The sequence below is a fragment of the Vicugna pacos genome, chromosome 11 (genome assembly GCF_048564905.1).
Source record: "Vicugna pacos chromosome 11, VicPac4, whole genome shotgun sequence".
NCBI lineage: Eukaryota > Metazoa > Chordata > Mammalia > Artiodactyla > Camelidae > Vicugna > Vicugna pacos.
In genome coordinates this window covers 83,279,242-83,305,748 of record NC_132997.1, presented here as the reverse complement: position 1 = coordinate 83,305,748, position 26,507 = coordinate 83,279,242, and the positions used below count along the sequence as shown (strand labels likewise).

The following is a 26,507-nucleotide window of genomic DNA, read 5'->3' as shown; positions in this document are numbered from 1 at the left end:
AGATCTTCAAAAAGGGTTCCAAAAATATACAATGGGGAAAAGATTGTCTCTTTAATAAATGATGTCGGGAAAACTGAATATCCACATACAGAATAATGAAACTGGATCCTTATCTCAATACCATGTACAAAAATTAACTCAAAATGAATTAAAGACTTAAATCTAGGATCTGAAACTGTACAATTACTAGAAGAAAATACAGATAAAAAGCTTCTTGACACTTCGCTTGGCAATGATTTTTCAGTCATGGCACCAAAATTACAGGCATTAAAAACAAAAATAGATAAGTGGGATTTCATAAAACTAAAAAGCTTCTGCACAGCAAAGGAATCAAGCAACAAAATGAAGAGGCAACTTATGGAATGGGAGAAAATATTTGCAAACTGTATTTCTGATAAGGAGTTAACATGCAAAATATGTAAGGAACTCGAATAACTCAATAAAAATGAGCAAAGGACATGAATAGACATTTCTCAAAAGAAGGCTTGCTAATGGCTAACAGGTACATGAAGAGGTGTTCGTCACTAATCATCATGGAAATGCTGATCAAAACCACAGTTAAATATCATCTCATACCTGTTAGAAATGCTATTATTAAAAAGATAGAAGACTAGAAGTGTGTGAGGATGTGGAAAAAGGGAACTCTTGTGCATTGTTGGTGAGAAAATGTAAAATGGTACAATACAGAAATTCTTCAAATAATTAAAGATAGAAGTAGCATATGCTCTAGCAATCCCACTTCTGGGTCTATATCCAAAGAAAGGAAGTCTTGAAGAGATACCAATTCTTCCATGTTTATTGCTGTTTATTCGCAATAGTCAAGATATGGAAATGACCTAAATGTCCTTCAGCAGTTGAATGAATAAAGAAAGACTGATTAAACATATACATTATTTAGCCTTAATAAAAGAAGGAAATCCTGCCATTTGCAGCAACATGGATGAATCTTGAGGACATGCACTAAGTGAAATAAGTCAAACACAAGAAGACAAAAACTGTGTGTTCCCACTTTTGTGAGGAATCTAAAATATTCAAACTTACAAACGTTGAAAGTAGAATGGTATTTGCCATGGGGGAAGGGTAAGGGGAAATGAGAAGATGTTGGTCAAAGGTTACAAAGTGTCAGTTATGCAAGATGAATTCGTTTTGGAGATCTAATGTACAGCGTGGTGACAATAGTTAGCAATACTGTATTGTATACTTCAAATTTGCCAATAAGATAGATATTAAATGAAGGCTTCTTACAACACACACAGACACACACCAAAAATAGTAACTATATGGACATAGTAGATGAGTTATTCAGCTTGATGATAATACTGTTTTCACAATGTATACATATATCAAAATATCATGTTGTATACCTTAAACACAAGAGTTTTTATATGTGAAAGATAGCTCAGTAAAGTTGTTGAAATACGTTTTAACTTATCTAAATATGAATAACACATATATGTCACACATGTTTTATTTTGTTTTGTTTTCCTGAGAGAAAAGCTAGTCAGCAAATTAAAGCCCTATACAGCCAGACTCCATCCTTCATTTTGGGTCTTCCCTGTTGTATAGGCTGTTTGTCAGTCAGTGTACATGAAGTTACTTCCCCAGGAGTGCTCATTTTGCTTAATGATCAGGGGGAAATGGTCTTATACTGAATAAACCAAACATGAATAAGTGCAAAATCACTGGTATTTTAAAGATGAATGCACACTTCAAAGAGCTGTCTCATTTGTATTTGGCCATTTCATGTGGCTACCTGAGGTCCCCCAAGAGGACTTTAATGAGAGCCACTAGTGTGGAGAACCCTCAGAGATAGATTTTTCTGTGACACTCCATGTGTGGAGAGGTTCCAGTTACAAAAGGATGGCACTTATCCTAGAAGCATCACTCTCCTTAATTATATATCTAAAATTCTAATATAAAAAGTTTGTTTCTCTCAAGAATTTGATTAATTCAGACTTGACTATTCACAACTTCAAAAATGCTTTAGTATTTCCTTTGCTCATTCTGTCCCCATGTGCCAGGAAATCATTATCTATCACTAAATTCCTAATGTATGCATACCCAAATCCTTCCCATTCTTTAAGGTCGATTTCAAATTCTATGTCCTTCATACACACACACACACACACACACACACACACACACACACACACACTTCTTTGAAAACTCTATCTTCCTGCTACTTTTAGCCAAAACATATACTCAGTAAATACCTATCAAGTCTCAATTCTATAAAAACATTATGCCAGACACCAGGGATACGGCTTTGAACAAAGAAACCAGCTGAGTTACATCTCCTCTGATCTACCCCGCTTTTACTTACAATTGTTCATATTTATTTTATTATTTAAAACCCTTTCTTACAATTACTTGTAAACACATAATGCAGTAGAAAGAGCATGAATTTTACAGTTATTTTAAAATCAGAGCTCTGCCAGTAACAAATCTGTGACCTTGAAACAATTGTTTAACCTCTCCAAATCCCAGCTCTTGCATCTTAAAATTTACAGACAATGATACTTGTATCATGATCCATCCATCAAAAGAAGTGTTAAATAAAAAAATTGTATTTCATAGTCTGGCCTGTTGAATAGTCAATGAACCACAGCTATTGTTTTCACCTTACTCCTGTTAGCCTACTTAGCCTTTCAGGGTGGCATCCCTCAGGGCATCCAGCAGAATGATAACCAAATATTGGAAACAAAATAAATAATAAAGTATGAATATTGATGGATATACTCTAGGGAGAACTGACATAATTATAGACACTTCCAAACAAATGAAATGTTGGAGAGTAAGTACGGGGATGAGGAGGGAGCATCACTAAGTGTTTGTGAGGTGGGGTTTTGGGGTGATTCATTATGCAGAAACAGAGAGTTCAAACTGCACCTAGAGTAACTGTTTATCAAAGATCAGTTCTGTCTACTGTATCCTTAGATCTGGCTCTGACCTGCCCTTCTCTGTTCTTTGGTGGTGGGGAAAATGTTGGATACATTCAGAACCCTGACCACAATCACATTGCTTTTCATAACTTATCATATAAGTATCATTTCTTTCAGGAGCCCATGGTATTCTCAGCAGGATCTCACAGCTAGGATGGAGAGCGTTCTGTATGGCACCTTCATGGGGAGGTTCATTTGTGTCCTCAATTTAGTGACAGGCTTTCAGAAGTTGGATACTTCTTCCTGAGGTTCTCTAAACACACAGCTTCCTCCTTCTCTAGAATTAATTTTTCACCTGGTAATACTGATTATTATAGCTAAATTCTCTTTGTGGTCATATATATTATACTGAATAAAAACTACCTTCAGATCAAAAAAATATAAAAGAGAACAGAATAGTAGCCTTAAAGTACTGAGCAGATAGGGTCATGGGTTGGAGCTAAACTAACTGGCTTTCTGAACAGAGCCCTCCTCCAGGGGCTCCAGTGACCTTTCATTTTAATGACTATTTGCCAAGATTAGAGACCTCTCTAAGCTACAGCCACCTAGGTACAGCGCAGAATTGTTAAAAGTCTAACCTAGAAACATTTCAATGAGTCTGACAAAGAATGGAGTATTAAGAAGATAATGCTCTTATTAGAGTCTATTAGTGTTATTTTAACTTTCTTTATCCCCCCAAAGCTCAAGAAAAGTAGTTTATTTGCATTTTATGAATAGTATAAACTGCAGTTCATAGTGGTTATAATTTGGTTTTTCAATCAGTTTGTGAATTAGAACTCATAATTTCTGGACTCCACACTAGAATTTCTACCCATTCACCAAGTCATTAATAAGTGCTTGTTGTTTTATTTACTTTTATCACTTAGAACGTGTAAATTGCCTATTAGTCTCTCATTCTTCCATTAAGTATTTCTCTAATCATTTGTATTAGAGGAGATGAGTAGCAAACATTTGAAGTAGAGTTCTTGTCCTTGAAGACTATTGTAGTTAGTTGAGGAATTGATATGTACACATAAAAAAATAATTAACATTATATGTGTCAGATTTGTCTTTAAAAATACCTGCCTCAAAATGATCACCAGTGGTGGTATGAGAAGGATTCCTGGAGGAAGTAATGATTAAGAGAGTTGAAAGAGAGTTGATATAAATCACTAGGGCATATAAGGGTGAAAATTGACTAAGCATTCATGCCTGGGGATTAGTATCTCCACTAGCAACTGGTCAACTAGCGTATGTGCAGCACTACTGTAGACGTTACAGACTGGTGAAGGACTTTGCCTTGTCCTTACTTTGCTTTCTTTATGTAGCTTACATATTGGGCACATTAGTTGACACTCAACAAATATTTCTGCCCTGAGGCACAGCATGGCTTAGTTAAAAAAGGACACTGAATTAAGAATCAAATAGACTTTTGAATTTATCATTGACCATATGTCAACGAGAAAATGAAACACCCTCCTGAGACTGATTTTCCTCTGTTGATGAGGATGCACTCTCTGCCTCATTGGCCTTTAAAGATCTCCCTGGGCAGATGCATCCACGTGGTTGGCTTTTGCTCCCATCTATGTGCTGAGAGCTTCTATACCTGAGTTTCCAACACCTGAGACTCTTGCTTATTTGCCTGGCATAGCCTACTTGACATCCACAGACAGATCAAAATAAAATAAAAAAAAGAGGGAGAAGAAAAAAAGAAACATTCTCTCTTCCTGTTCTCCATAGGTCTCCTATTGCTCTTATACTCTTTATTGAAGTGAAGAGTAACCTCTTTATCTCAAAAATTCAGTCTTGGAAAAAAAAACCCTCAGAAATGCTTAACCCTCAAATAACTGAGAAAAAAAGACAAAATAAAACACAAATTCACTACAGTAAAGTAAGTATGATTAAGTCTATCATGTTGCCTCTTCCAAAGGTATTTTTGTAACACTATATATATATATATATATATATATATAGACTCCTTTTGTTTGGGTAGTCTAGTGAATTCTATATAATTTCAGAGGAATTAGTGTTTATACATTTTAAGTATCAGTAAGAGGTTATGGAGGAGCAGTGGAGATATTTTTCCCCATTTTTGGTTAAAGTACAATTGATTTACAATGTTGTATTAGTTTCTGGTGTATAGCATAGTGATTCTGTTATATATGTGTGTGTGTGTATTCCTTTTCATAATAGGTAATAGGCTATTATAAGGTATTGAATATAGTTCCCTGTGCTATACAGTAGGACCTTGCTATTGAGGTATTTTTTAAATTAGAGAAGCTGTCTGTCTTCAATGACTTTTTACACATCACTTAACCAGCATCTTTTCTAAAAACTTGGGCTGGCCCTGGTACCTCCCACACTCCTCACTTAGTAGATATTTAGTAAAAATTTAAAGTGAAAGTACAAATGAGTGAATAATTGAATGAATGCCCTGTGTACAGTAGATCCACTAAAAGTGGACATCCCCGCATGCTGGCCTAGAATAGCTGTCTACTAAACCACAAAACTCTGGAATGTTACCTTGATGCTATAGACTGAGGATATTGAATTTGGCATTTGACTCAGGAGACTGAAATGAAACTTCCTTTAAACTCTAGACCACCTTATTGACACCTTTTACTTGTGAATCTCAAATCAATAGCAGGGAATCCTAGCTTTACAGATTCTTAGAAATCATATAACAAAAACTCCGAAAGCAAAGATGCAGAATTTTGAGAGAGAACGTAAATTTGAGCTTAATTTCAACAAAACAACACACATTCAGCCTTTCTTCTGTGTTTGGAGACCTTGCATAAATCCTCAGGACATAAATTTACAAACTTTGTATCTTGACAATGAAGACATGAAAGATTTGAATAATGGACTATGGGCCTTTTTAAGTTTACTATGTCACATAACACTTTCTCCACTTTGAGATACCTCATTTCAGAGAACTCTTTATTTGATTTAGAATTGATTCTAAAACAGACTACTCTCCTAATTTCAATAATTAGACTTTCAGGCTTTTACTCATTTTGAGTTGATTCTATGCATGTTTATATACAGTATACTATATATTTATATAAAATGTTATGTATATACATGCTATGTATATAACTTGTATATATAACATACATGTAATATAACATATACACATACGTTTTATTTTACATGTGTAAGTGTATATATATGTACATATATATATATACACACACACACATACTTTTTTAATAACAAAGGACAAAGAGTGGAAGTGTGGCTCTGAAATTTTTGCTCTAGGGGTTGTCTCAAGAATCACTGAGCTGAAGGTTTTTGGAGTTTCTTTTGCTGTTATATCTGGGTGCTACTGTGTTTGCTTGCATGTTTTGTAGCTTGATCCTGAGCTGATTTGGGTTTTTCATGCTTGGCAGCAGTTATGGCAGAGCTCAGCTCTACTGCAGAGTGACTGAGACAGCTTAAGCTGATGGGTGAGTGGTTGCCAATCTTTAATCATCTCACGAGAAAGGGAAGCTTGACTCTACCAAAACTGAGACTTGTCTTAAGGGAGACCAACCCTAATTTATTCTTGTTTTCGTTTATTAACTATGTGCAGCTTTTACTGGTGGTGAATTTGGAGCAGTAAGTCATGAACACATGATAATATCAGCATGTTCTGTACTATGGAAATACCAGAAGTAGGATCAGAATCTGTCTCAATATCTTTAACAAGCTCATTCTAAAGGAGCTGGTCAGTCAGGATATCGATGAGAGACACTTTCTAGCAGAAGGAGGGGGCAGCTGTAGAAAACAATGCAGAATTTTTAATAGATATGTGTATGTGAAATTAAAGGAAAATCCTTACAAGAAATGAAACCACATTCTCAGGAAAGGATATGAATTGAGGATAAATGTCCATTTGAAGCGTATGTTCGGAATTGATTGAATACAGAGAGCCAAGCATAAAATACAGCCTCCTTCATTTACTCCAAAGCTTTTGAAATGCTAGAAAGGATATTCAGAAAAATCCATAAGCATTCTTGAATATAGAAGGATAACCTTCAATGGATGAGTAGCAGTAAATAATCCTAAACAAATGAAATGCAAAATGAGATAAAGTGAAAAAGGGACCCAGAGTCCAGGCATGCACATCAGAGGGCCACTGCAGAAGGAGAGGGTCGGGACCTTCTCTAGGAGTCCTCCAAGCCTAGAACTTGACTTATTTCATAGAAACGGAAATTGAGGCTCAATTTAAGTAGTTTGTCCAAGTTATATAATAACAGATGTATTTCAAACCCAGAAGTGTCTCACTCTTAAACCTCTGAATTAATTATTCTTCTAGTTGCCTCTCTCTGTCCCATATTTGACCTACCATTGCTCATTGATTCCTCACATATGAGTTTTCTCCCATTTTATAGATGAGGAAACTGTGTGTGGACCTTGGACTAGTTATTCCAGTAGGATTATGCTTTCTAAGAATCTGCTCTTAAAATCTTTTCTTCATCTTTCTCTCCATAATAATATTAGTAAGGAGCCAGATAAAAATATCAGCAGTTCTAAATCTACCCTCTCTACTCTTTTAATTGGAGAAGTTAATCTTTATTCTGGATTTAACACATTATTATAGATGTGGGCCTCATGTTGTCATATTGTAACCTCATTTCACTGAAGGAAAGAAAAGAATATTATTGTTGTGAGCATTTATTTGTATCCCTGTTTGGTATCCTAGCCTTTGGCCCTGGCCATTGCATTCACAGTTATAAAGCCTGATCTGACATAGCTTGATACAACAACAACAAAAAAATCAATCTGAAGTATAATTATTACGATTTTTAGGTAGCACTGAGGATTTAGGAAATGAGTTTTATATATTTAATTTTACAGGGTAAAATGATGGCTGAATGATAAGGAGAATCAGCATCTAAAGATCAGGAATGCAAAAAGTCTAACAGGAGGTTACTTGCTTAAGGAAACCTAGGATAAAGAAAGAAGAGTTACAAAGCTGAGGCAGTAGTGAGTAGTTATCAATTTTTAAAAAGATCTGATGTATAATGGAGTTAAACTGGGAGGCTCTTTAAGTGGGGGCTTCAAGTTTTTAAGTGTTGGTTTTTAAGTGTTGGTCCATGGTCAAGCAGAGGATCCAAGGGAGATTTAAAAAAGCATTGTGCTAAAATGAAACAAACTATTGCATATAGAATATAAATTTCAAAGATGTTGTAATTTTGAAATAATTGATAAAAAGCAGGATAGGAAATACTTTTGATTCATAACAACCTCAAAATACCAATTGAGTCTATTGTAGTCAATGACAAGAAAAATGAGTTTTTTTCTGACACCTCCATACTGTTATCAGTAGCCTCTGCACTATTTTACATTTGCATTAAAAGAGTACAAGAGTTTTAATTTCTCCACATTTTCACCAACTCTTGTCTTTTTCTCTCTCCCTCCCTCTCTTTTTTGATAATAACCATTCTAATGGGTGTGAGGTAATAACTACCATATGATCCAGAAATTCCACTCCTGGGTATTATCCAAAAGAACTGAAATCAAGGTCTTGAAGAGATATCTGGATTTTATCTTTATTGCAATATTATTCTCAGTGGCCAAGATATGGAAAAAACCCCAGAATCCATTGACAGATTAAGAAATTGTAGAATACATGCAATGGAATATTGCTCAGCCTTAATCCTGCCATTTGAGACAATGTGGATGAACCTGAAGGGCATTATGCTGAGTGAAATAAACCAGTTATAGAAAGACAAAACTACATCATTCTACTTATATGAGAAATTTAAAATAGTCAAATTCATAGAAGAAGAGAATACAATAGTAGTTACCAGGGTTCTGGGGTGGATGGGAGAAAGGGGGAGTTGTTCAGTGGATTTAGAGTTTGAGTTAGATGAGTAAGTTCTAGAGAGCTGCTACAACAGTTCCTATGTTAACAATATAGGTGATGTGCACTTTAAATTTTGTTAAAAGGATAGATATTATGGTAAGAGTTCTTACCAAAAAAAATAAACAAACAAAACAATGGGACACAAGGAAACCTTAGGAGGTGCTGAATATATCTATTACCTTGATTATAGTGATGGTATCAGGGTGTTTGCGTGTGTCCAAAATCATCAGATTGTACACATTAGATATGTGTACTTTTTGTATATCAATTATACTTCAATAAAACTGTTAAAATTGGCTAAGCATAAAGTAACATTTTTATTCATAAGCTAGGAAATGGAAAAGTATAGGGTTATATTGGCTTCTAACATGATTTGATTTGGGGATTAGATGATGCCATTAGTGTGCTTTTAGTATTGGAGGTCTACCTTTGTGTTGGTCTCATTCTTGGAGGTTTTTACCCTGACACAGTGGCAGATCTGAGCTATAATCACTATGAATTAAATCCAAGAGAAAGTAAAATCAAGTCTTCCGCTGTGTTCAACCAAGTTTTGAGATGAGCTCTGATTGCCTACATTTGAGTTCCTTTACAAGCCTTGAACAATTGTTTGTGTCTAAAGGGTTGCACTATGCTGATTGCCTTAGGCCTACTTCACATGCCCATTTCTGAAGCTAGCTGTAGGGTCACTTAACAGGTTTGATTTGAGAACCCAGTAGTAAAACTTAAAAAATAATACAGGTATGCACTAAGGCCAGCATGAGCAACGTTCAGCTTTGGTATGGAGTATGTGTAGTCAGGTAATGACGTGATACACAGATCAGCATCTAGGAGAAATGCTGATGTTATCCTTACACTAGAGGTGGGATGGGATCTTGGCCTTGCTACAAGATATAGACAGAGCATAGACACAGGCACAAGTATTTCTTCCAACATGACAAAGCTTCCCATTACTTCTGGCATGTTCAGTAAGGACTCTCAACATATTCCTTATTACTTCCATCTGGCAGTTCACATGGGTGTCATGCACTGCCTCAACATCTGATGTAATCCCAGAGCCTGGTGTGACATGAAGGATGAGATCAATTTGGCTGAGGATTGGAAAGAGAATATTCTTTTTTTCTTCCTTGTACGATTAAAAATATAGAACAAGTGTTTAATCTTCTGTGGGTTTTCTAAGTGAACTGAGCTATAGTTTAAGAATTATTAAATGCAATCCAAAGCCCTGAGAAAGAATGTGATTATGTTTTAGACTAACTTAAAATGTGTGAGGCTGCCTGTTCCCATTTAGCTACAACAGTGTGCAAAACTAAGTTGTATATTTGCTCCTACTGCACATATAGATAACCAAAGAGGTTCCATTTGGCTTTCTGTAGTTGGGTTGTAGCCCAGGGAGACCCAACTGGAGAGACAAGGTGAAGTAGACAAGTCTCTGAACTTCAATACGTTTCTTTGTATTTTTTCCCCTTTATTCTAACTTTTTGCTGAATTTGTAAGGATTTTGGTTGCTGTCTCAAATGGCATGTTCTGTCTTTGCTCAGTTGTCATCTCTTTATAGAAATTAATCTAAACATTTCCAGCTGAGTCTGAGGTGAGATGACAGATACTCTGAGAGTTAAGTGCTAAGTTTCTGATGTTCTAGAATTAAATAGATGCATTCTAGTATGGATCTAGTAATTTCATTTGATCTAGGACACTGCAGTGAAGCTTTGAAATCCTGTGCCTCAAATCTTGCTATGCTGCTTCTTCAAAGACTTTGTGAAGTCTTTGTCCTCAATTTGTCCATCTAATTTTTCATTAACCCTATATACTATATTTATTACCACCTCCTCACATTAACCAATATTTACCTTCCCCTCAGACATAAAACTCTTTCCTCAGCCACACATTTATGTATATTTTAAATCTTATCAAATTACTCTTCTCAGATAATTTGGTTCTACCCTTGTCTCACCTATCCTTGAAACCCTTTGAGTACTTGTCTGAATTACTCATGTTAATGTTTAATCATTCTTATCCTGTTTCATGCTTCCAAGTATTTTATATACCTAAGAGCTTGGTCAACAACTTATATCAAGAGGATAGGAATAATACTCTAAATTTCTCATGTACCAGTTGCTGGAGTTAATCTAATTCTTCCCTCATCACTACAGCCATTTCTCAAGTTCTCACTTGTATCTCCCCCTTGATTTCTTAATACATATTAAATTTTGGTTTGTAGCACTTGTTAAAATGTCAAATTCCTGGGCCCCAAATCAGGAGATATGATTCAGTTGATTTTGGGAGAATTCATAAATGTATCTTTGTGATTCTAAGGAAGGTTAGTCAAATACCAAACTCTGAAAGATGCTTTCATAGATCCTTAAACCTCTTCTATTTGAAAGTATAAAAAAGCAATGCCTCAAAAATGCCTAATCCTTGCTACTCCAGCTTGAATTTTCTATGACCACATAGCCCCCAAATATAAGACACAAGATCAAAACTGAGAAAAGAGTGAGATTGTTGATGAAATTATTCAGTCTGCATAAACTATGCCTGAGACTGGGACAGGTGAATGGCCCAGATTTTTGGAACAAGTAAATTTTCCAGCTTGATGCTTCAGTTGTAGCAAAGCCTCTAAGAACACCCACTCAGGTGTTCAATCATTTATTCAAGAATTAATCAGAGTTTGAAAATAACATCAGCTGTAATCTCAACCAGTTATTGATTTATTTAGAAAATTCCTTAAAAGATGGGGCATGTAAGTCATAATGATGATCCAAGCTGAGATGTGACTGAGTCACCGATTATGAAGTGATCTTCCTAGTATCCATATAAGAAGATTTGGGACAGAGAGCTTGGGTTGGGGCAGGATCTTGGTACAATTCAGTGGGAAGACTAGTGTTTGGTTATGAGTCAATCCTCGTCAGCAGTCTGGTAAGACATTCACTTAGAGAAACTTCAGAAACTGGGAATTAAGAAGTCACATGGCACAGTGAGTGTAAGTTTTATGCAATGGGAGGAACCCCACACTAGATGTTGGGGGTCTAGGTTCTAGTGCCCAAGTATTAAGAATGTCAGTGGCAAATATTTGTTAAGTACTTGCCACATACCAGGATCTATGCTAATAGTTTTATTAATTACCTAATTTAATCTTTCCTGAAATGCTCTCAGTTGGGTATTATATTTATTTTATAGACAGAAGACATCAACTCTCAAAAACATCAAATAAAATGACTCACCTATGTTAATAGCTAGTAAGTGGCAAAATGGGGATTTTTAAACCAGGAAATTTTACTCCAGTAATGCTAAACTATTACATTTTCCTCACCCTTTGCTGGCACATGTTGATTTAGGTATAATTTTATACACATCAAAAATACATATGTATATATGATTATGCCATTCCTTTTTTATTTCATAGGATTGACCTAAATTTTATGTTATATAGCAGATATGAAAGTGCTTGTAAAATTTTGCAATACTATTCCATAGGGGCTTGGCAAACTTAAGTGTCTGCAGAAGCCAGTCAGGAAATACAGTCCCAATTTAAATGGAGGTTAGATTGCTGCTATGTGGGACTGTAGACCCCGAATTGCAAGATTTCTAATTTTTAAGGAAATCCATGACTCCTTAGTTCAATTGCTATTTTTTAACTATTAAATATAGGCTTAAATTAAAACAACAACAGTGAAAAAGACCTGAGGTTATAAAGGTCAACAAAACATGCCTAGAAGCTGCTGACTTGAGATAGCCGTACCATCTAAGTAGGAAATCTTTTTGTCATAAACCGTTATTGTAGTAGAAAACAAAATAAAAAACACTAGTTACAAACTAAAACAAAATAAAAAACAAACTTTGCTAAGTCATATGATCTCCTAGTTGTCTCAGCTATAAACTCTTCTCCCAATGCCCTATACTCTACTCCTGCCTCAAGTCTAAAATCTCAGATGATCACAATAAAACCCATGATATTGACTTTGAATAGTTCATAAGATGGTTGAGGAGATGTAAAACACTTAGATTAAAAACAATTGAGGATTCTTTTGTAGCAGATGGCAGATAACTTCTAATGGGCCTATATGCATCTTTGGTCTCTTGCCAAATGAATATGATTATATGAAGTAAATGCAACATTCCAAAAGTGTGCCAGTGGTCAGAACCTAGAGAATATTCAGGCAGCTGGAACTCTAGCAGTAGGATGTATTTGGCAAGGATTAGGTAAACATGAATTTGGGAAATGGGGATTGGCAATTTGTTGAGCAATATATGAGTATAGAAGAAAGAAAACGTGGGGGACAACTATGATTTCAAATAGATAAATGGCTATTAGACACAAAGAGGTGTTTTTTTTTTTAACTGCATGACTCTAGAGGTTTGAATTTGCATTGGCAAATGAAGGATACTAGAGAGAAATTTTACTTGGGTAGAAGAAATCACTTCTTAAAGCTGTTATATATAGACATAGGTGCCTCAAGAGGTATTTTGAGTTCTTTATTTAAGTATTTAAGCAGAAGTGACAGAAACACTTGGGAGCAATATTGCCAAAGGGACTTGAGCAAAGGAATTTAGGGTGGGATGAATAAAATAGTGGTTTGCAATTGTGACTGCCCACAAGACTCACCTAGAAAGATCTTTAGGCATATAGTAAACATAGCATCTAATTCACTATCTGTAGAATAGAGAATGAAAAAAATGTACTTTTTATCAAGCTATTTCAGATGATTCTGTTGAATCCACCTGTCTACAGAAACACGGGGGTAGATTTCCTTAAGCTTTTTATAGTCCCAGGATTCTCAAAAAAGAAGAAAAAAAGTGATCATGAACATTTATTGAGTAGATGCTTTGTTTCAGGTCTTGACTACGTGCATTATATTTATTTCATTGTAAGCTCACTCATCCCTACTGCTTTGTAAATGATAAAAGTGGGGCTTCAAAAAGTGCAATATTGGTAACCGTGAGATTATGCGGTAAGTGAAGGAGCAGAAATTTAAAGTTAGAGGTTTACTCCAAAACGTCTTTAACTCGTAGATACACTTCCCATGATGTGTTTTACTGCACCATTGAATCTGCTCTTGGAGACTGGGATGTGGTGCAGCTTGGGTGGGGTGATGCTCTCAGGAAGAGACTAACACCTTTGCCAGGTATTTGAGCACCAGCATCTGTAATATCTTCTCCCTGGAACAAAAAATATTGAAACTTTCATCTTACCCCTAATCACTGAGCTAGCATCTATGATTTTATGAATAAATTAAATCAAGGGGCAAGGGCAAAGAGGAAATTAAATGAGGTAACAAGAAAGTATTTATATTTTCAAATGGAATACTGTTTATCTGACGGATGCTCTAGGCTCACTATCCACATTTAATCAGCGCTGCTTTTAGAGCCACATAGAACTCTGTAATGAATATGAAAAAAAAAAACCTAACTTAATAATATAAACACAAGCCAGATGACCTGTTTCAGAAACAGGGGCAGTGCCTGCAGTGTTAAATATTTTAATTTTCAATATCTCCAGTGCTGCAGCAAGGAAGAGCACTGTCTATGTGATTAAGCAGAGAATTTTGTTCACTAATTTATTCATTTCTCCAGGTGAGGACAAGGCAAATGTGAAACGATTTCTATTCCTAACAAGAAGACCACATTTTGCTAAATGAAAATGGTCGCCAGACTGTAAAAGTTGGCCTTAGCCTTGACTGCTTTTGTTTATTCTCACCAAATCGATGTCCAGTGTTTGTTGCTTCCAGCTCTTTTAACAGAGATGCTTGAAGATGCCATGAGAAATGGCCAGTGATGCATATAATATGTTGCAGAATTGTAAATGGCAGAGGCAAGTTCAACACACACACATACACACACCACACTCACATTAACTAAAAGCACTAGAAATATATTGCATGTGATTACATAAATTATTGACTTTAAAGATGATGATCTTTCTAGATTATTGCTACTTGATTATTAATTGTTTAGAGCCTGCAGTTATAAGAGTGGTATCAACAAAGAAATCAAGTTACTCCTAAGACACACCATATTTCTTTTTTTTGTTTGTTTGTTTAAGGTCTTAGGATATATTGATATCCTCTTCATGGTGCAAAATAAAATGTTAGCTCTCTGAGAGGTCGAAAAAAATCCCTGCTAATAAATACAATATACAGGGGAAGAGAGCAATATACAAAGAGACCAACTAGGCGATTGTCACCATAAGGTAGGAGTAGAAAGGGATATATGCCTGTCAGGCTCAATTCAGAAACAGGATTTCTTCATGTCACCATGCAAGACACATAAAGCAACATTGATTGGGAATCTTTTTTTTTTTTTTTGAAACTGAATTAAATCTAGCAACTGATTGGATAAGGGAGAAGTTACAGCTGCCTTTAAGTTGAAAGCCAACATGTTCATGATAGAGGACCCAGAAAGGGTGGAGAATTGAAACTACATGAAAGCTGGTGATTTGGATTTGACTGAATGATTTTGCCAATGTTTGTAAATTCTGCAAAAATTCAGATAAAAACACAAAAGAAGGTAATTAGTGACAAATTGTGAGATGTCAGTATTGCAACAAAAAGATGATCTCAATGTACAAGGAGAAAGATTTTTTAAAATTGGCCCTCTGGTTGGCACTTAGGTACAAAGGAATGAGAGTTGGAGCCACTCTGCCTTAGTAGTCTTCACATCCACAAGTCACCATTGCTTGTAACAGTGCATTGCATAATGCACTAAGTTGAGGGAACTGCTTTGTCCTGGAAGGGAAAGACCTAGAAGTCAGAGCTGGAAACCGTACATATGCCTCTTAAAGTTAGGGGTTAGTTTTACTGTAGTGATGTCTATCAGCAGAGTGAATGTTTCATTCTATCAGGTCTTCTTGGACATGTTGTCTGCTGACATTATTATCATCCCTTAAAAAAGTCTCAGACTTTCCAAATGTACAGACTCAGAAATGTTACCTAAGGGTAGATTTCTGTAGAAATGGCTGATGTGTTTGATTTAGTTCTTGTTTATTTAAAGTCTTTCACTTCATGCACTTCAATAATTTTAATGGGAAAATAGAGACAAATCGATACTTCTGATTACCAGGGATTTAATGCTCCTTTATTTTCTAATAGCTGGTATCTTAAATAGTTACCTAAGATTTCTAAGCCTGAAATCATAATCATACCTTAGTTACAGGCATGGTGGTTGTAGGTTACCATGTCTATTTCTGACTCAGCATGGTTTGGTCTCCTGTGTTCAGCCTTCTACCTACAGAAACTGCATTACTGGTAAGCCTATGTCATGGATGGTGAGATGAAGATGCATTTGATCTTCTCTTAGTGGTCCAAATTACCCTCCTTGAAAATCACATTGTTTTCTCTGGACTTAACTCCTGGCCTTTTTTCCAGAAAAAGTCTAAGAAAGAGAATAATATTCATCTTAGACAACTCATGTTTCTTTTAAATCATTTGTTTAGTTTAGTGTGCCTGGTTAATTTATTCTTTTGGGTGTATAATAAAATGATAGCCATTCATTGTATGTTGTGTTGTTTCAGAAAGGACATATTTTTGATTCATGCCAATATGGATTTCTTCCCTAGAATCTCAGTTAATTAATGGCTTTGCTTTCGTAATTAGATCATCTCTTTCCATGGCTTTTCATGCTTTTCTCGAAAGCAAGTGTGTGCTTTCCTGTTTGGGTCATGGAGAACATTTTTATCCTGAACTTAGTCATCTGATTTCTTGCACTCGTTAGACCACGTTGTGAGATCAATTTCAAACTGTTCTTGCTGTGCCATATGTCACGGGACATAATCTCAGTTACCAAGATACTAAGAAGTGCAGGTTATTTGATTGCAAAGAACACATACAGATTGAAGGGAGTCAGGATGTCTGGTCATAAAGGAGTTCTCCCTTAACTGTTGTTTTTCTTATTTTTCCAGAGGTAACATTTGGTCTTCTCAGAGAATGCTGAGGAGTTGGGGATCTGGGAACATCCCTCAGTACCATCTCTGTTTAGTCAGCTAGCCAGTGCATGCCAACTATTACCAACTCTCTCATGTTTTTATGACCTTTGATTTTAGCACTGTTTCATACTGAGCAGATACTCTGTATTCCTATCATATAGTATTTTTATCCTTGCATGATGGAATAGTTTCATGTCCGCAGGTGCCTGATTGGACTCAGGCCCTTCTACCACCAGGAAGCCTCACTATCACACGCTGTGAAACAAAACCACAACATAACATGGAATGGGGAATGACTGGGAATTTATTGAATTTACTTTATAACTGGCTTTTCTTTCTAAATATTTTCGTTATTTATACTAAAATGATGTTTGAAATTCAAATGAATAAAGCGCCCAATTTGCCCATGAGTCAGTAACTATAACAATTTGGAATTTGTTACTTGGGTATCTTACTGCCTTAGAATCAGTACACTCTCCTAGGGGCAGTGATAATATGTTTACATAAACAGCAGTTCAGTTATCTCTGTCCATATGAAAGATTTTACAAAAGTTAAGTGTTACATGTTACTACCTTCATCCTCTGAATTAAAGCAACGTGGGAAAGGGAGTTATGCATTTAAGTCAGATAAAAAGGGAAGAAAAGAATGAGAAAGAGCTAGGACACTAATCAAATTGCAAACTGACAGTCAAAATCTGAATTTCACTTGTGTTGCAAAAATTGCACTAGTAATTGACAGTTCATCCTGAGGAATCCAAAGAGAAATGTCATTGTCTAAATCCTAAAGCATGGATTAGTGATAATGGTCCTTAATGGCAGAAATAATTTTTCTGAGAATCTGGGAAAATTTTCTATCTACCTGCCTACATTTCTATCTAATCTGTATGGATTTGTGTGTGTGTTTGTGTGTGTGTGTGTGTGTGCACGAGTCTTTGAATATATACTTTTATGTATTCTCTAACTGATTCTTAATTTTATCATATTCTGAGAAGAAAATTAAAAAGAAGGGAAATAAATCTCTACAGTGGCAACGTAGCTTAAAACTGAAGAAGTTCCTTCAAGGATTAGACTACCATGTTCTTAATTCTGGCTGTAATAATCTTTCTTGAAAGAGAAAGGTGATCAAGATAATGACAGACTGCTTTGAAATTCCAGATGGGAGAATCACATTCTGAGTGTTGGCTCACATTCAGAGTGTTGCTCTGAGAAAGGCAGAAAAATGGGCAGATTCATCAAAATGAGGGCTTCAACTTTCTGTCATGATTTTGATGAGGGTAACCTCTCATTTGGAGCCAAATTTTTACCTTCTCAGTGGCAGGTTTTCCCACAATAATTAATCAGGTAGCATGTTTTAAGAAGAGTGCTATGTAGAATTTTTTGAGGGAGAGTGAGTTTGTAACCACATTACAAATCAGCTGTTCTTGTTATGAGCCAAGGCTTGGCTAGATCATGGCTATTTAGATCCAGGATCCTGGTAGGATGCCTGGGTTACCAGCTCTTTACGTTAGTCAGAACTCAGCTGGCTGGCAACATATTCCTTGCAGTCACTGACTTGATTAAATAACCTTAAATGAGCCAAGAACTCTCCATCCTTGACAACCTTTCCCACTCCGACTATTTATTCTCTTCTCTACTAAATCTGGGCCTTGATATTTCCAAAATACACAAAAGGAAACATGTTCACTGAACGTCTTCAGTGGACTAGATGCACGTACCAGTGATTCAAAAGTGAACCAGGCCCAGTCCCTGCTGTCAAGATGCTTGTAGTCCTCTGGGGGGAGACAAACAGATAAGCTATTATCATGTTATTGGTAAGACCTACTGTACTGCATGCCCAGAGTATAACAGGGACAAAGTGCCTAGGGGCAAAGATGTGGCAAACACAGTCAGCAAAGTGTCTTTGAGAATCTGTGGCCTGTAATGTTGAAAAATTAATGTGGGATTATAAGATGAACAAAAGAAGAAATGAAAGTATTGATAACAATAGCCAACACTTGTGGAGTGCTGGCCAGGCCTACGTTATTGCACTCAATACCCTCAATCACCCTATGGATTTACTACTATTAGTATATCCACTTAACAAATGTTTTAAAAAGTAGAAACTTGGTGAGGGGAGTGTAAATGATGGATACAATATTTAAACCCATCCTGTTTACCAAGGGTTTACTCTTTACCAAGGTTCATATATGACAACAGAAGGGAGGGAAATCAAGGTAAATGTGACAAGTTATAATTGTTTATCACATTTGTATAGTAGGCACACACAAGAAAGTAGAGAAAAATGAGAGAATAATAATGATACTGAACAGGTAGGAAGGGGATGCATCAGGTGGCATCATCCAAGCTGCTCTACAGAGCATGGATTTTACCTGGAAGACAAGGAGGTGTTTCACTGAAGAGTTTTCAAGAGTGTGTTACACCAGGCTCAGTTCAGCTACTGTTCTACTGTTCAAGGATGATCTGGCTCACACATGTGGGGACAGATTGGCTGCTGGCTGATTTAGGCTAACCTTGGCTAGGAGGAGAGTAACCTGAATGCCTACATTTACCTCTTACTCTCCAGCACCCAGTCCAGTCATGTTCTCACTGCAAAGGCAAAGACACAAGGGCACAAGTGGAAATTCACAGCTGCTTTTACACGATTGTGCTAACACTCTCCAAAGCAAGTCAGATAGATGAACGTAGAATTGAAGGGCGAGAGCTCATACTTTGCTTCTTGATGGCAAAGGGCGTTAATAAAAGGTGGGGTGAATAAACGAGGCCAACAATGCCATTGATCTGCAATAATTGTTTTCCGAAGTGGGCCCTATCAACTTACGGTCCCTCCACTGTTATTTGAGAGTCATAGTAACTCTTCCTTACTAATACTTGGTAATTTTTGCTATTTAAAATTCTTCTTCCTTTTCTTCTTTTCCTCCTCACCCTCTTCTTTCTTCTTCCCCTCTTCTTCTGCCTCATTATTGTTATTATCTTAGTTCTTCTCGGGTATGCACAGATATTTGACATTGTGGTTTTGTCTGCATTTGCCTAATCATTAAATAAACTAAATGCATTTTCATAGCTTTATTGTCAATTTAGATACTCTCATTTATAAAATAAAATGTCTATATAAGTTGTTTCCTTTTGTTTGTTTAGGTGGCGTTCTTGTCCATTTTCTCCCCCTTGAGTATTATGTCTTTCTTTATAGGGCTGAGTATAAGTTTTATTTATAGGGCTAGATATAAATTGATATTCCTTCTCTGGAAAACTTTATATATATTAAATTATGCACACATATGTATACACATGTGCACACACAGAGTTATTCTATTTTTCTCACATTGACTCTTCATTCTCTTAATGGCATCTTTAATGATATAAGTATTGAATGAATCCATTCTGCACTGCATCAGGCGTTGCTATTATTTTGCTCAGCCCTGTGCTGGAAGATGCAGGTGACCCTGAATGGAAGAGAGTATCCTTCCTCCATAAAGATTTTGTGGTCTAGGTTAAGAGTCAAGCGTAACACTCTTCAGAGGAAGCAACATAAAACCAAATAAAATTTTGAGCTACTGGGTCATTTAAGAGCCTAATTTAGAACCCTGGATTTTTGGACTAGCTGTTCAAATGTGTATGATTCACTTATCCTCCTTGAGTTTCAGATTCCTTGAAGAAGGCATTGTGTTCATTTCTCAGACCTAAGACCTTATCAAGCAAAGGCGATAGTTTACCTGTTAAAGTCCTGTCCCAGTTTGTGGGGGAGGGGGAAATAGCTTCATCTTTAAAAAATGCTAGAGTGAAAGAGTAATATTATCTGTATTATTCTATAGTAGTTCAGAAAGAAATAGAAACACACGTAAAGCTGTTTGGAGCAAGGCTGCATGTTTTGACTTACTATTACAATTTCCCAAGAAGTGACGTTTACTCTGTTAAAGTGTCCTGAATTTTTGATGAACATCTGTACATCTGTTTCATATTGCAGAGTAGGGAAAGAAGAACCTCCAGGGGAATATTGTTGAGAATTTTACACAATGGAAATCTATCAGGAATGGCCCAGCCCATCCATATTAAGGAGAACAGAACCTAAGAAAAATTGTTGGAAGTCATTTCACAAAGGTAAGTTGCTGTGTGCAGAGGAGAGAATTTGAAACCAAGAGCTCCTAGAAAGAGGAACATTCTCAATATATGCACAGCTGTCTCACCCTCAGGTGTGAGATTTTTCTCCAAGGCCAGTTTCAAAGTGTTATTTTAAATGAAAGTTTTATTCAATCTGTAATGCATTGAGATTGCAGCAGGTAGAGCTCAGAGAGAGAAAAGTCTTCCTGCAATAACATAGGATTTATTCATCCACATCTCTGACCTATTTAATGGAAATTGTCCATGGGATTATATCATTAATTTAAAGCTGCTCCAATTGCAGGATTTTTTTTTCTTTTGATCAGTATGTTTTTAAGCAATGTAATAGTTGGAAAAAACTATATTTGAAAAGGTATGTAATGATTTTCATTTTGCCTCTTCTTATGTATGGTAGACTGAATAATAACCCCCTCAAAGATGTCCAGCTCAAATTTTGAAACCTAAGGATATGTGACCATACATATAAAAGAGACTTTGCTGATATTTTTAAATGAAGGATCTTGAGATTGGGAGATTATCTCGTTTGCTCCATGTAATTAGAAGGGTCCTTATATGTGGGAGGCAGTAGGTAAGAGAGAACCTCCACAAGGAGCCAGCCCTGATAATACTTTAGCCCTGTAAAACTCTTCTCAGTCTTTTGACTTCCAGAACTATTAAGAGAATAAATGCATGATGTTTCAAGCCCCTAAACTGGTAGTGGCTACCAGGACTATGAAACTAACACAATATATAAAAATCTTTATGGGTGAGATAAAGAACAGAGTAAATCCACTCTTAGATGTATCAAAATCTGTAATTCCCCAATCTAAATCCTCCAGTGGAAATAGCAACCAACTCTAACCAGAGAATCCTGAGCCATAGCTTTGTGTAACTGGATCATTGTGAGAGAGGAAAGGGCTCCAACACCCATGCTAAATGCTGCTCTGTGACTGGTCACCTGCATATGTCAGGGAACTCTATTAAAATTAATGTACACCTCAAATAATGAACAGAACTCAAGTCACTCCTCTGAATAATATATGAGTCTGTTCCTATTGAGATATGAGCACATGCCTTCTGGGTCTGAGAATGATGGAGTACTGGTTATCAGAATTAACCTCCCACTCTAAGTAAATATGACACTGCATATAATACATGAAGAATTTTCTTTTAGGTATTAGACAACAAACAGCCCAAAGAAGAGAAACATGTGAGGTGAGCTCCACATTCATGTGAGCTTTGTGCCGGGAGAATCTCTAAACAGGGAGAGGTGATGCCCAAACACAGAGTAGCGGTCTTGCTGGACAGAAAAAATAAAGGTGGGAGATTAGGACTGAGATACTGGCTGAACTTTGCCGGAATAAGAGTTGCACAGAGAAGTAGCCTCAGAAGTCTGTGTCAGGGCCCCCTTGCATCTCTGGCTGAGTACTAAGCTTTGCATGCGTAAGACAAGGTCCTACAGGGAATGATAGAAAAGAGTTATTGGGAAGCTGTGAACCTATTGGAGATTCTGTAGCTCACACATTTAACATCACGCCAGGTGATGTTAAAATTTCCATCTAGCCAGAGTGGAGAGACATCACTAAGTAATCCAGGCACTTATTTGAAATTCAAAAGCCACGTTTTAGGGGGAAGTTTTCTCTAACCCTTGATTAGCTCTGTGCTAGATCCACCATAACCAAGGCTAAAATCAAACCTCACCAGTGTCAAACCAAGCCCATTTAACTGTCAGAACAACACTTAACGATCTTTAGGCAGACAGCTTAATTCAGACTCTCGACAATATGGCATTCATGGTGTTCAGAATGGCAGTCTAAGAAGTTCACCATTAAGGTTCCCCTTCAAGAAATAATTTGCCACCTAGTACCTTCATAATCCAGCTCAGCTTCTGAGCCAAAGCTCTTGCAGATCAGGTTTCAGCAGCTATAGGGCTCTCAAATGAATGCTTGGGTTTGTAAGTGCTGTCTCTCTACTCTGGCTAGCTGGAATTCTGTTGTTGGCAAGCACTGTGTGACCTCTGCACCCTCCAGAATCTCCATTCTGCTAGCACCATCCAATCATCATTAAATTCTTACTTTCCATCACTCTGAATACCAGGTAATTTCCAAGTATGGTTACTTCTCCTTCCCTAGTAGCTTATCTCCGACTGCTTCTAGTGACACACAAACGTTCAGTTACATTATCTTCCCAGTTTGCTCCCTCATTATTTCATAGATTATTGTGAAAACATCATGCCTGGTCTTTAAAAATACCTGCTGCTGTTTTGTATCCTAGAAATCTAGGGCTTTTCTAGTTACCTTTATCCAACATTTTCTTTGGAAAGTTTCAAACATCAGGGGAAAAAATTAAATAATTTTTCAGTGAATATCCAACTATCTACCACCAGTATTATGCAATTAATACAGTACTTTTTTCAGATTCATTTATCTATCTGCTGATCCATCATTTTAGTTACTTTTCATGTAAGTATCAGAAATCAGTAGTTAGATATCTAAGTATTTTATTTAACACCTATCATTAATTAGAGATCAATATTTTACAGTTCCTTTTTTCTTATGAGATAAAATTTATGTCATTAAAGTGCACACATTTTGTACTTTTTCTTTACATCATGGAATAACAATAGTTTTGGGAGGTGATAGGGAAAAGTAATGGCAGAATAAAGGAGCAAAAATAATGATTTTTCCCTGTCAGCCGAGGGAGGCTGACATGGGGTTCTAGGAGGTGAGTGTTCCAAACGAAAAAATGCACGAGGAGTTGCCATACCGCTGGACAGACTTCAGCCAGAGACACCATGGGGTTAACAACACTTTATTGCCACAGGGAGGTGCGCCTATGATGCACCTGTCCTGCTTTTATCTGTTTTCTGCCTGCACATGTGCGATCTGAGTTTCTTTGTTCATTAGGCTTACAGAATATCTCTAGCACATACGTACTTCGATTTTCTTTGTTCTAAATCTTATATAATTGAAGCATGCGTGGAGCAATTATTTACTGCATACTATAAACATGCTCTGATTGTGGCCTTGGGTCCCACGGCCTTAACTCATCTCAAGACCAGCTCACATTCCCTTATACAAAAATCATAGTTCACATATACTCATGCAAACACATACATGAAATTGTTTGAAATGGTTATGAAAATATTGGTTACAATACTAGAGTAGTAGATTTGATGAGGATTTTAAATAAACTAATTTATTTAGGTTACTATTTTATGTTCTTTTCATCAAAGTCTAACTTATATAACTTTTTCACAATAAATTAAAATACAAAGTATTGAACACACTGACTTGAAGGGAATGAGCATGAAGATTTGAAACACAGAAACTAGGAGTTTAATAGAGACCTTAGGATAAGAGATACAAGATGGGAGAAATGCTTTGCTTATAAATGCCAGGAAGAAGTGTTGATGACCAGTCCATGCATGCTAATTTATCATGCATGTTAATTTAGCCTACTTACTTTGCAGTGAATGTTGAGTATTTGAAAGATGATGTAAGCAAAATATTACACATATTATAAGTCTCCAGAGGTAAGATAGAGGTTTCTCAAGTATATTTAATTATATTACTACTCTTAATATTATCATCACTGCTATTACTATTGCTAGCACTTTTGTTTGTCAATATTTATTGAATTTTCCAGTTTGTCAGTTTGCAGTACTGAATAGATCTATAAATATTATCTATGGGTTAAAATCTACAGATGAGAGGCAATTCTATAGACCCCACATTCTTAAGCACTATAAATACTATTTTATTAATAAATTGCTTACTTTGTTACATTACCCCTAAAATACTCTTACAAATATCATGTGCACTTTTAAAATCCAAAAGATTTGGGTTTAGTCACAGTTGCTGAGAAATCAAACTATCAGATGTTCTAGATGAGCTAGCCAAAAGTTATTTCATAAATAAAACCCTTGAGTCCCCAAATAGTGAATAACTTTGCTCAGTTAATAGTGGAAATGAGGTGGAAAGGTTGTTCAGTTCTGAAGGCAACAGCTTTCCCCTGCCCCAACTTGCCTCCCCAGATTTTTCTTAGGAAACTCAGATTTTTCTTCTAAGAAGAATATCATCACATGCCCAGGGCAGCCTGGAGAACTTCTTGTAAACCTGAGGGCGCTCCTCAGGTTTACACAGAGACACAGAGAGGAAACCGTAGTAGGGGAAAAGTACCATGGCAGGAAATATGCTTTCTTCTATTTTTAAAATAGCATTAACTGCCTTTAAATAATTATAAAAGTAATTGATGTTTCATTTAAACAGTTTAGAAACTACAGACCAAAAGCACATGAAAGAAAATAGAAATCATTGTAATCTCACAAAGATGAACACCTTCTGTTATAAATATTTCTGGTTCTGTATATTGCATATCAAATAATGGATAATTATAGGATATGTAATGATACTCTCCACTCTCTACCCATCTAACTAACATTTTTAGAGGAAAAAAGAGCATAACTTAAATTATCAATAGGAGTTATTATAGTGATTAATTTGAATTCCATTTACCCACACATATACACCCATGCACATGTGTACATATTTTTTAAGACTTTATTTTTTCAGATCAGTTTTAGGTTTACAACAAAATTTAGAGTGAGAGAAAGAGATTTCCCATATATCCACCCCCACACACTCATAGCCTCCCCCATCATCAGCATCACTCACAGTGGTGCATTTTTTACCAGGAATGAACCTACAGTCACATATCATAATTACCTAAAGCCCATAGCTTACCTTAGGGTTCACTGTTGGTGTTGCACATTCTATGGGTTTGGATAAATGTATAATGACATATACCCATCTTATAATATCATGTCATATAGAGTATTTTCACTGGCCTCAAAATCCTCTGTGCTCTGCCTATTCATTTCTCCGCCTGCCCCCAGCCAGCAAACATTCATCTTTTTATTGTGGCCATAGTTTTGCCTTTCCAGAATATCATATGGTTGGAATCATAATATATAACCTTTTCAGATTGGTTCCTTTCATTTAATAATATACATTTAATTTCTCTCCATGCCTTTTCATAGTTTGATAAACTTGCTTCTTTATAGCACTGATTAATATATCTTCTAATACGTATGTATGTATCATTAGGGAAAAATTCAACAATGGTATTTTTTTCTAATAGAACACATTAATAATAAATGTGGTTGTTTAAATTAATGTATTTTGTACTAGTATTAACTATCCTTCCTTGTCATATATTTAGATATTAACCTATTATAATGTTTATTTTTCCTTTTCAATAGTAGGAGTGCTTTATATATTTAGTATAATAAGTCTTTTCTCTCCTATAATATTTCAAATATTTTTATCTGATTATTTTAACATTCATGTTAGTAAAAGACATTGTTTCTATTTGTTTTAGGGATGGAGAATGATAGAATCATTTTACTAAAATAATTATTTACAACGTGAAAATTCAGGGTTCACCTGCCCATAGCCCGCATTACTATTTTCTTACAGAATTCATTCCCATAGAATAGAATTGGTGTTTGATTGTTTTTACCCTCCATCACGCATACCTATGCCAAAATTTAAAGTTCTCTCTGCTCAACATTTAAGAAGTTTGATGTTCTTGCATGCCAAACAGTAAATTTATAGAAAAACTGCCCATAAAGTCTCTTTCAAGGTACTTAGTGAGATAGGCTTTGGAGAAATAGAAAATTTGACCTGTATTGATTCTATGTCTTTTGAGAAACAGGCAG

At 36.0% G+C, this 26,507-nt stretch overlaps 1 long non-coding RNA gene across 1 annotated transcript; it reads right to left on the bottom strand.

Moving 5' to 3' along the window:
* Positions 1-13,567: 13,567 nt before the first annotated feature.
* Positions 13,568-22,758, bottom strand: LOC140699845 (uncharacterized). The gene is made up of 2 exons (XR_012078101.1): positions 22,653-22,758; positions 13,568-13,929 (listed from the first exon to the last, which is right to left on the bottom strand). It is a non-coding gene; the product is annotated as an uncharacterized lncRNA (long non-coding RNA).
* Between the last annotated feature and the right edge of the window lie 3,749 nt (positions 22,759-26,507).